Source organism: Pyrgilauda ruficollis, unplaced genomic scaffold, assembly GCF_017590135.1.
Source record: "Pyrgilauda ruficollis isolate IOZ18807 unplaced genomic scaffold, ASM1759013v1 scaffold23, whole genome shotgun sequence".
Classification (NCBI taxonomy): Eukaryota; Metazoa; Chordata; class Aves; order Passeriformes; family Passeridae; genus Pyrgilauda; species Pyrgilauda ruficollis.
The window spans coordinates 7757957-7770133 of record NW_024522539.1 but is presented as its reverse complement, the minus strand read 5'-3'; the positions used below and the strand labels follow the sequence as shown (position 1 = coordinate 7770133).

Here is a 12177-nt window from a genome sequence, read left to right as displayed (position 1 = left end):
TCAGTTTCCATTCTTGAGCATGTTACACTGGGGGAAAAAATGAATTGAAGGCCTATTTTAAGAAATTACCTTGCCAGAGTGAGTCCAATTCCATTGTCTGAAAACCTGGGACAAAGGAAATACAAGGGTGTAAATGATGAGGAATGTCTGCAGCGAATTTGGCCTACAGACCTATTTATGCCTGTTGTGAGGGGAATGGTACAACAGTAACCCACCCTGTGCTGCAGAAAATAATGTCATCACCCCTGGCCCAAGCCCTGTGGTCATTATTTTTAAGAGCAATAAGACCATCAATCATGGCAGGAACTCGTGGCTTTTCAGGATCAGTATCTTGATGTGGGCAAAACCTGAATGCAGCACAGGGGACACAGGATTAACTTCAGACAGAGGCAGTAATGCCTTGTAGATCTTTTTTGTCTTCCAGTTATTGGCAGGATGGCTCTAAAGAGCTGATATGCCCTGAATCAGAGCCAGGATATTAGCCTGATTTCACTTTTGAGCTTTGGTGTAAAGCAGAAAACAAGAAACATTAGTAAGGATGAAATTCTGGCCCAGGTGATTTCTCACTAGACACCAATGGGGCCACAGCTACTCCTTAATTTGATTCTGTCTAGAGGCATAGAAAATATTTTTCCCAAGTCACTCAGATCCTTTTGTAGATGTCCTTACAGGCCCCATTGAGAATCCCTCTGTTGGTGCTGGAAAATCAATTAGCCACTTTCAGGAATCTCATTCAGCAAAGCTAACAGAGTAATTGGAGCTGCTCTCCTTGCATGTACAGCCCAAACCCCCAGACGCTTCTGTGGCTGCTGAAGGAGAAGCTGCCAAAAGCAAAAAGATTCTCCCTGGGAACTGGGTGCATCTAAATGGCTCCCTGGCTATTTCTTGCCACAGTGGGTGTTAATGGTAGATTTCTGCTATGTTTGGGGAAAAAATGACCATTACTTTTTCTACCTTCACCTCCTACTTCTTCCAGCCGGGGTACAAAGGCACGTGTCTCCTTGGTGCCCGAGGGGGTGGCCCTGGCAGGGGTGTCACAAGGGACACACAGTCATCCTTTCCCTTCAGCCTTATGGGAACATCATATTGATAAGTTATGATGGAGGAGAGAAAAAGCCAAGGCTTGACCAGGAACAGCAGCTGATTTCTCTCAACTTCCTCACACAGACCCATAGGACTGCATTGAGGCAGAAAATGGCCTTAATTTACCTGCTTCCACTCTGCAAAAGGCAGCTGACAAAAACCTTTGAGGCCATTTATTTTCCTCATTAATCCCAGACCAGTCTCAGCAGCTTCTTACATCACCTTTCAGATGTGAGTTCTTGTAAGCAATTAGTAATAAATATTAGAGTTCACAAACCCACTAATGCACTAATGGGATCTGGATCCCCTTCCACATGCTTCACTGCTTAGTCCTCACAACTCCAAGTGCATGGGTGTCCTTTTTGGCCAGCAATAACACAAACAATCCAGTGCATAGCTATGGAATAGTTGCCTCTGCACATCAGAGAAAGCTTGTGGTTTTTTTCAGACGCTCCAGCCATAAAGAGGCATTAATGATCTGCTAAATGCAATGCAGAAGCCAAGCTGCAGTACAGCTATCCAAAACACCAGCCATGCAGCGTGTGCTCACCTGGCATTATCGACGGCGAGATACTCCCTGGGATCTTCAGCCTCTCATTGTCTTTACTCCTTTTCCAATAAACAAATCAGCCCGGAAACCACACCAATTACTTTAGCAGATCTCTCAACAGGGACCAAAGATGGCAGATTTTATCAATGAGCTGGGCAGCCAGTGCGTGCAGGCACAGGAGCAGCAGCAGCCAGGGCTCTCCCTTGCCTTTCCCTTTCGGTGTCCCCTGGCGCTGCTCAGCAGGACATTAGCACAGGATGCAGCACGCTGAAGCCAGGACAGAGCCTGCCCTGCCATATGTTCTGCATCAGCATCTTGGGCTCTCTGCTGACCCAGAGCAAGGCTCTGAACTCCCACTCTCCCTCCCTCGCAGAAAGCAATAAGGGACCCTGCCAAGCTCTTGATAACTTTTTGGAAAAAGAGTGTTGTTAAGAATTAAGGCTTTAAATAAGGAGTGATGAGTCCCCCGACAGTCAAAAGAGAACATGAGCTGCTGCAGCCAACTTACAGGCTTTGGGCTGGAGTAGCAGCTGCCATGGACCAAGAGGTAAAATATACAAAGCACAGCAAACAAAACCAATTTCTATTGAGAATATTGAGAAATAAGTTTAAAATGCTTTTTATGTCTTACAGGTTATGTTTTCATGTCAACAGTATATTTGGGGGAAAGTGTTTTTCTTGGAACTACCTTTGAATTTTTGGTCTCATTTTCCAGAGGTGATGAGCAGTTGTTGGCACAAATTACTTTCCCTCATCCCCTTACATCTTGGCATCACTGTGGTCAACAGCAGTGCTGAGAGTCCTGCCTGTCTGTCCTTAAATCTCACTTAGAAGTAGGTGTACTCATAGCCTGGGCACATTCCCTCTAACACAGCCACCCAAGTGAAGCTCCTGGAACGGGACCTCTACTCCCCTCAACTCCCTCTTTAATATTCAGAACAAACAGGGCCCCCAAAAGTAGATTGTGTCTTGTTACAGTGTTAAAAAGCCCTTTATCAAAACGTGAGACACCCACAAGCACTCAGAGCAGCACACACAGTCAGTGCCATGCTGTTATATTGACAGAAACATAAAAGCCATCACTTGCCTTGAAGCTGGAGTGGGCTCTGCTGTAAAACACTCCCAGGGCGGTGTTCAGCCTGTCCCTCTGGATATTTTCCCTCAGACTGTCTGGTGGGGACCCGGTGGAAGAGGCACCATATCCCAACATCCTAAAAGGCAAAGGGAGGTGTGAGAAATGGGGCACTGCAATCAGGGACACAGGCTACCCTGGGAGTTTAGCTTTTCTCACTGTGCTGGCCAGATTTCTAACCTGAGCCTGTCCAACCTGTGGGACACACAGCAGCCCGTAACTCCTACACCTCCCAGCTTAGCCTTTGGCACGCACTGTAGGTCCCCAGGGCACACACAAGGGTTTCAAAAATGCATTTATTGTGGGTAAAATTCAGGTGGTTTATTAGAAAACAGTCCGGTCTGTACAGATATATAAAATACAAATATGTTTTGGGTAAACAGAAGAGATGATAATAATAAGGAGAGAGTATGTATTCATATATAGAAATATAAAATTTTATTGAGCATTTAACTGTTAACTACTAATAAAAATCAATATTTTCAAAGATATATTACACACTATTTTCTGGCATAATTGTAAGAGAAATCAGTGGAGAAGTGTAGGCAAATATTTGTTCTTAAAAAATGTTGCAAAAATACATATCCAAATTCTATGTCTTACTAAAAACTTATTGCTCTTTGTATCAATAAATAAGTGTAGAATATTTGGGAAGTGGAGGCAAAGCATGGCTCTGCCATTAAATGGTTTTACCTGAGCACCAGCCGCTGCATTCTCTATTAAGTTGTTGTTTGGATTTGCAATCCAGAATGTGCTGACAGCCCTGAAAAATCAAAATCAAAATGATCCTAAGCAGTTACCAAACAGGAAGGGATACATTTTCATAGCACTGCCCTGGACTTGAGCCACAACTCTCCTATTGACTTTAAAACTCCACACAACCTTTTAATGACACTCTTTAAGGAAAATAAACCATCTAGTAATGTCAGACATGGTCATTTATGGAGCCACATGCTGAACCTATTGTAAATTATATGTGAACGTTAACACAAAATCCATGCTCTGCTCAATGCAGCTGAAGGAAATCCAAGGGTTGGGGATTTTATTTTTAAGTTAAGAAGCTTTGGAAAATATCTGAAAAGTGAAACTTCTGGTCTGTTTTTTGAAACTTTAAGGGCAGTGGCAGGAGTTAGGGATACTCTATGAATTTATGAAGCTTCTACATGAAAAAACAACCCAAATATTCTTGCGAGCCGCAAGTGGCCCATTAGGAAGAAGATTAAGGAGATAAAATGTTGATGTTTGTCCCAGTAAGGAGTGTGTCTTCAGAGGAGAGATCAGTAGTGATACACACAGAAGCCAGATATAAATATAAATGCATCTGTTGTCTTATTTCATTGGATAACATCTTTTGCAAGTAAGTAATAAAGATCATGTATGAAAACACTGCTAACCCTCTGTCACTGAGAGGTGCCTCCATCAGTCCTGGAGCTGACTCAAACTACAGGCAGTGTGCATCACTGTGGACTGGTCTTAAAACTACTCTGAGGAAGATTACATGCATAATTAAGGGGAAATTGCAGAATACTGGATTTAAAAATACCCTCAGCTCTCAGAGAGAATATTTGATGCAGTGTCATAGAGTAAATATCTACATAAAGATGCATAAAGATAAGTGTGTCTCACATGATAAACCAACAAATCAGCATGGTTAATCTAGGAATTTTTATGACTGCAACACTTCCAAAATTAAACAAGATATTCTTTAAAATGCACCATGCAAAGTAATTTATATTAACGAGATTCACGTTCTTTCTCCTCCATTCTCAGAAGGTGCAGGGCCACTTCTTTCCTGTAGTGATCATCTTGGGTAGAGATGGTATTTTACTATTTCAGTCTATTTAATATTAATTGACATGCTCAGGGATATTGCATTAAACCCTAATTTGACCAAAAGGGCTTAGCACAAGCCTCCTTTGATGTACAGTCTTATGAAGATAAATTCAGAAATCCTTCTTTTAAATGTAAATACTAAATCAGACTAGTTAAAATACCAGCTATTTGTTACTAAATCTTACAGAAACCTTAACTTTGTACTCAAATGATCCCTGTCAGCATTTATATTCCCTCTTCAGGCATACAAAATTCCTGTTGACGTCAGTTATGTCTGTGCAAGACTGCAAGATTAACTAATATTAACCTACTTCGTTATTTTTGTATACAGAGGGATACTTGAAATAAATCCATTTCGTGGAATCATATCCTGTAATTTCCCCTTGATGGGCTGCAACTGTACATAACATCTGGAGTCACAAACACTATAGTCCCCATAGGTCCAGCTCTGCTGGATTTCATTGTTTTCCTGGCAGTCACCCCTCAAACTTGTCATCTGCTGCTCTTGTTTCTGCCTCAGTGAGGTGTCCAAAAGAGAGTTAAACATGAGGCACAACAAAATGAGGCACACAGGTACCCAGTTCCTCCTGGCTGAGTGTTGGATATCCACCAGGAGGATCCTACACATGGGTACAGCACCTTGGAGTGAGCCACAGGGACGGTGACAGAGAACTGACAGTGAGCATGTCCCTCCCAGCCAGCTGAGGCTTGGAAACACAAATAGGAAATGGATTTAGACAAAAATGCAAGTGTCCCTGCCAGCCTGCTAAGATCAGTAAGCCTGGCCACTTCCACCCTCCCAAATGAAGGGCAGAAGGAAGACTAGCTTTGGACAGAAAACTGCAGCAACAAACTGCTCATTGTTTTAAATGGCATTTCAATTGTAGGGTTTCATTCTTCTGCATTTAGCTGCAGTTTAGCTAATTGTGTTTCAGAGGGCTGCCTGAAACTTGTAGCCAAAACCAGATTTTAGCTTCAATTAATAAGATCAGTCCCAGCTTCAGGCTTGCATGGCAGCTCTGAAAAGTTACACACATGAAACTGTAGTGACCACTCACGTGACCAGGACTAATGTGATTTAAAGACCACTTACATTTGCACTCAGAGATAAGTGTCTGTGCCATCAGAACAAAACCCCAGTACCTGATCAATTCCAGCATATCACTGATAGAAAACCCAAACCTGGAAAAGCACCCACTTGCAGCACTGTCACGGTGGCATTTTACTGTATGTGCCAGTACAAAACACTGTTCCCAGCACAAGCTGCAGCCTCGCTGCTGTGGCCAGCACCAGATGATTGAGACACCTCCAAACACTGAATTATAAATAGTCCAGCAACACAATATTGGTGACCTTTATGCACTGCAACGTTAGCCGTGGCAGACCCCAGCAGTCGGCACACGCCTGACATGTGCCCAGCACCGGGCACATCCCAGCCTGCTCCCAGCCTCCCGAGGAACCCCAGCTGCTGCTGGCTCACAAAGCAGCACAGCCTGGCACAGAGCAGCAGATGGAGAAGGGGAGTGCAGACAGCTCTGCATGACCCACACACAGTGGAGCACAAACCACCCTGGCAATGTACATCTAAAATTACATCCTCTAAAACCTCAGGATGGGAGGGGGGAAACCTCCTCTCTGGTTATCTCTGCCCCAAGGGCTGGAATTTCATGATCTGATGCTGAAGCAGGTGCCTGTCTGTGTTATTTAACTGCCTTGCTCTGATACACATGCTGCTCTCTGGAACTGCACATTATTTTAAATTCTTTTAAAGCAAGGCTGTTTATTACATTTTAACTTAGCTACTCTTCATTTTAATGACTATAGATCAAAGCCACATGAGTCTTTCAAAGAATCACGTATTTAATCTTTACTATAAAATCTTCTCACTGAGTCAAGTACTCCAAGCCCTCAGGGTCACCAGGGCTGGATCTCACTTGGATTATTGATTGCTCTATTGCTCCCCACACATGCAGATAAACCCTTGAGTACCTCCCTTCTGATAAAGAGCAAGACCATACACCATTCTTCTAAGGACCAATATTATCATAAGGCTTTTTGTTCATCCCAGACACATTACTTCAATTCCAGAGGTTTAATACCGAAGGGGAAGAAAGAAAGCTAAACAACATCTCCACATACTGGACAAGCCTCCTATCAACCTAAGGACTCTGTACTCAGAATTAGGCTCTACAGACAGCGAAAATCACAAATATGAGAAGGCAATCAAAAATTTTCAGTGATCTGAACAATATAAATCAATTTTAAGATAATGAAGAGTCCTCCTGTGTTGTACAGGTTCTATATTGCATTTTAATGAATACATTATTTCAGGGGACCCTTTCACACATGGAGCACATCTCTGTTCTGTGTCTTACAGAGCTTTTTCAGTCCTTACAGGACTGAGAAAAACTTGTCAGGAAAAACACAGGAGGTCAGGGAGTGTCAGCCTGAGCACCCACCCAGTGAATGAGGAAATGCTCACAGCCACCAAAATATCAGTCAGGGTCCTGCAGAGCACACAGCAACTGGGCATGTTGGGACTGGAGCAGGAATCTCTCTTTTCCAGCTGGGACACGTATGGTTTTTGTTGTGACCTTTTTGTCTAAGTTCAGAATGCCCTTGTGAGGATCTAGGTCAAAGCCAAGTTCCTGAGGACTTTCTTGGCACTGAAGTGAACATTTAGGTCTGTTCTGTTCATATTTCATTCCCTTTGTCACATGAACATTTTGGGATATATTTCATGTTACCCTGACTTGAACAAGCCCTGTCTTTTTTATCTCATTGCAAATTAAAAGTCCATTGCTTCAGTCAGCTCAATTTATACTTCACTGCTTTAATTTTAAATGAAAGTTCCCATTATCACAAACTGTCCAGAATTACTATGGCAAGGATTTCCCTGTGTCTAATCACACTGTATCTGATCTGATAATATTAATTAGGCTGTGCTGAGAACCTGACATTTATTTCAACAACTGCACTACCAGAAGAACAATCCTAACTCAAACAAAGGCGAAGTCGGGACATTTCTTGGGAAAAAGATGTCTTATTTCAATATTCTGATTTCTCTTTGCATCACAGATGGCTCTTGCTATTTAGTCCTGACTATGCAAAGAACTGAACTTGTTACTAATAAAATGTCTCCTACCAGAAGGCCATGAGTTCCACCCCAAGAAGCAGTGGTGATATCCAGGTTATCAAGGAATGTTGGGTGTTCATATCCTCCTCTCTCATCCACATCCTCAGCCAGGTGAAAATGCACAGGGTAACTGCCCAGGATTTGCTGCCCCGTGCTTTTTTACTTCCACTCCTGACATATGAACAGAGCTAAAATTCCTTAGGATCTGTTGAGACAAATGTAGATCCAGGTAAGGCGTTACAATAGAAACACACACAAAAAGAAAAACAGGTTTGGGCTTTTTTTTCTCCTCTCTCATTAGGCAATATTTTTGCAGAGTGAAACACGGTCTGGTCCCAGGAGGAAGTGTGAGCTCCCTGTTTGCACCCACAGCAGCTCAGGACCTGCAGAGCCGTGTGCCAGCAGCTGCACACCTACGGGCACGGGGCTGCCAAGGAGCAGCTGCCAAGCAGCATGTGCAGTGTTTAGCAATAGCAGTGACAGACACGGGGCTCCTGCCAACTGCAGGAAGGGGGAGCATGTGCCACCAGGCTCTATTTCCTGGCAGCTTCTGCTGTGGAGCGATTTTAGCCCAGACCTGCACAGCTCCTCAGTTTCCAGCGCCTGGTGCAGGAGCAACTTTACACAAAGCCCCTGCAACAGCAGGACTGCACCCAGGGTGTGTGAGACAGCCAAGAGGAGGCAAAGCACAACAGGGAGGCACCCAGCACTTCTCTGAGCCAGGGAGCAGCAGGTTAGCTCTGCAGGAACCACAATTCCTTCAGTGATATCTCATGAATTAGCTTTGCATGGGCCCTACTGACAGCAATGCTGCCAAAGAATCCCCTCGAAGGGAATCCCCTAGAAGGGCATGTTTTTGCAGACATAGTGAAGAAAGCGTCTCATTGCAAGTCTAGTTTTACAAGACAGGCTAAAAAATTTCCCCCCTTTTCACACACAAATATACTTTTTCCCACACACACAGTGGTAATTTGATGATTTATATAATTTGTTTACAAACCAGGGAAGGAACTATCTGAAACCACTTATAAGCAAATGTATTAAAAATTACTCACTTTAATGTGCCCTCCAAATGTATGAAAAAGAGAAAAACCGGTGTTGATATTGTCCATAAAAGGAGACTTCAATTTCTCCTTGAATAAGTATATTTCTGGTCAGAAAAGCAACCTCTGCCTTATATCAATATCTATGACTTCTCCAATGTGAAGACAAAGTAGGCTGCCTGTGGAAACAGGAAAACTTATTATTCAGGATGAACACAGCATCTTTATTATTGAATTGTTCTGGGCAAGTGCACACCTTTTATTGAAACATTCACCAAGTCTGGGGACATGCCAGTTGTTAGTATCTGATCCCAGAGGCTGCTACAAAGGACTGCTGCCTCTGGTAAAACTTTCAAGCCCTGAAATAAAATTAGGGCCTTCAGCTCTCACAAGCACCCTTGTGTTTATGGGACAAAAACTACTTTAAAAGACAAGTAAATGTAAAATGTAAAAGACAAGACAATGTAAATATTTACCACAAATAAGTACCCTGATAAAAATATTTCATACCCTCAGTTTTCACTTAATCTTTTTTCCTTGGCAAGAAAGGAGATTAAACTCTTCAGCCTGATGCATAAAATAATCTGTACTGGCAGTGATGATACCAGGTCACCAGGTAACCAACTTGTAACTTCATCCACCACATGAAGAATTATTCCTTTGGACTCTTCCACTTTAAATCCGTTATGAGGCACACCTGAAAAATGAAGCAATCAATTATTTTTACAGCTGCACGTGGCAGAATCATGCAATTAGATGAAGAGCATACTGATTTAATTTTGATCTAGATAACCCTTTGCATGATAGAAGTGCTCTAGCCATTAAATATGTCCAAAAAATTGTAGAAAGCTAAAACATTACTTTGAGAGAGTACTTCTGTTAGCTTGGTCAACATCCACGTGAGCCAAAGACTATGGTATGATTATCATTGCACTGCTCAGATTCACAGCAGCCACAGGAAAAGCAGAGCAAAGCAACAGAAGAGGAGAAATTCTCAGGGAAGACTGAACCTTTTATCCATCCGCTGAAAGCAGTAAACAGTAAAACAGGTGCCGTCGTATATGAGGAAATCTATTTGGACAATGGCCAACCCTGTTGTTCCATTCCCGTGATACTCCTGCTTATCTTCTGCTCTGGAAAGCTGATCCCCTCCGAGAATGCCCACCAGCGCCCGGGACTGCCTGAAGGAGACGGGGGAAGGAGCAAACCGGTGACATTCCGAGCCCTCCACCCCGCAGAGAACTTGGGCAGGAGGGAGCGCGCAGCATGGCCCAGCTCCCCTCCCTCTGGCACGGGTAGCCCGGTGCATCCTCCCCCCGGGTACCTGCCGCATCCCCGGGGTACCCACCGCATCTTTCCCCCGGGTACCCACCCGGGTACCCACCGCATCCCCGGGGTACCTACCGCATCTTCCCCCCGGGTACCCGCCGCCCCCCGCCCGCGGGCCCGGCCGAGCCCCGCTCCGCCCCTGGGTCGGGCCGAGCCCCCGGCAGCGCGGAGCTGTCCATGGTGGCTCCGCTCCCGCCCCCGCCTCACCTGTAGCGCCGCCGGACGATGCCGCTGCTCCCGCAGCAGCAGCCGCTTCTCCGGCGTGAGGCTGCCCAGGCCGAGTCCCCCAGGGTGGCCGCCACCACTCTGCCCGGGGCTGCGGGGCCAGGAAAGCGCTGAGCCCGGCCGCAGGTGCTCTGTGAACTCCCCGGCAGCAGCCGCGCCGTCCAGGAGACGCAGGCTGAGCCCGCGGCTGCACCAGCGCCTCTCGGAGGAGCCGGGGCCGTGGCGAAGCCGGCCGGGATGCAGCGTCCTGTCCAGGAGAGCCCGGCAGCCGTGCGACTCCGGAAAGCAGCCGCGACCCACGCCCACGAACCTCTGCCCGCAGCCCTCCGTGGCCGCCCCCTCGGCGGCTCGCCTGTGCAGCGGGCCGGTGGCCCGTGAGCCGTAGGGGCAGCGCTCCGAGCCGATGTGCAGCTCCCCGCCGGCGTGAATGAGGATGCAGAAGGCCCGCAGGGCGATGGGCGGCCCGTGGGGGCGGTCGGCGAACACCAGCTGCCCTGGGTGGCGAGGGGAGCGGAGGGGCTGGGGGCGCGCACCGCCGGGCCGGGAGGGGCCGGCAGCGCGGCCGGGACATCCCCGCAGCGCCCGGGCTCCGGGGCCCCGCTTACCTCCGCGGCGGATGACGAGGGAGCGGAAGGCGACGGAGCCCTCGGGGCGCACGGCCGGACCACGGCAGGTGTCGGAGCCGGGTGGCCACGGGGCGAGGAGCGGGGCGGCATCCGGGCAGGGCCCTGCAAGAAACGGGCGGCGGCAGCGGCGGCTGGGGCGGCGGGGCGAGGGGGCGCGGGGGGCGCGGTACCGACCTGATGCTGCGGCCCGTCGCTGCTCCACGGCGCGTCCCGCGGCGGCACCGGCACAGGGACCGTCTCCGGGTCCGGGTCCGGTGCGAAGGGCAGGCGGAGCCGCGGCTCCCCGGGGCTCCCCTCGGTCCCGCAGCCGCTACCTGCAGCCCGGGGCCGCCCCCGGCTGCAACACGTGCGCCGCAACTTTGCACGGAGCCGCCAAAAGGCGCATTTTGATTTGGATGTGATTTGGTTTCGTTGTGGGTTTTTTTGGTTTTTTCCTCCTTTTCCCCCTTCACTTAACGTCGCAACGGCGAAAGCAGAAGCCCCGTTCCCCCCCGGCAGAGCCCGAGGAGGCGAGCAGCGCTCAGCAGCGCGGACAGAGGGAGCCGGCGCGGCGCAAACCCGGCGGCTGCTCGACGAGCGGCACCGCCGGCTTCCAAACTTCGCCGCAGACACTTACCTGTCCCGACAGCGCCGAGCGTGGACTCTGCCCGCAGCCTCTCGGAGCTGCCGCACCGGGCGGGGCAGGCAGGGCAGGGGCAGGCAGGCGCAGGCAGCTCCCGCTCCGCCGCTCCGGCTGCCTCCCCTCCGCCTCCCTTTTTATATCCATCTCCCAACCGCTGGCGGTGCCCGCACTGTTTACAGCGGCTCAGCCGCTGGCTCCTCCCAGCCGGGGACGTTCCCTCCAGCCTGGACGTATATCTGCGACCGGCGCCTGATGCCCCGCTGCCCGCACGGAAAGGTTTTCCCGAGCTCCGGGGGCAGCGGGCTCCTTGCCGGGCTTCCCGCGGGGCTGTGCAGACCCGCTGAGCCCCGTGTAGAGGATGCGGCTGGGTCCCAGCTGTCTATCCAAGGGCAGAGGGCTAGGAACAGCAGTCCCCAGCTCCCGATGTCCTAAACCGGGGCTTGGCATGCCTTGGTCCTTCTTGGGAGGCAGCTGATCCCTCTGGCACCTTCCCGTGGGGGTGTTTCACCCTGTACTGTCCTGTGTCTGGCAGATCTATGGATGGCACTGTACCCAGCAGCTACAAAAGCTCCCCTGACAGGGAGTGAGCAGAGAGGTA

At 48.3% G+C, this 12177-nt stretch overlaps 1 pseudogene; it reads right to left on the bottom strand.

Moving 5' to 3' along the window:
• Positions 1 to 11723, bottom strand: part of LOC121354363 — a 44319-nt pseudogene extending 32596 nt beyond the window's left edge.
• Between the last annotated feature and the right edge of the window lie 454 nt (positions 11724 to 12177).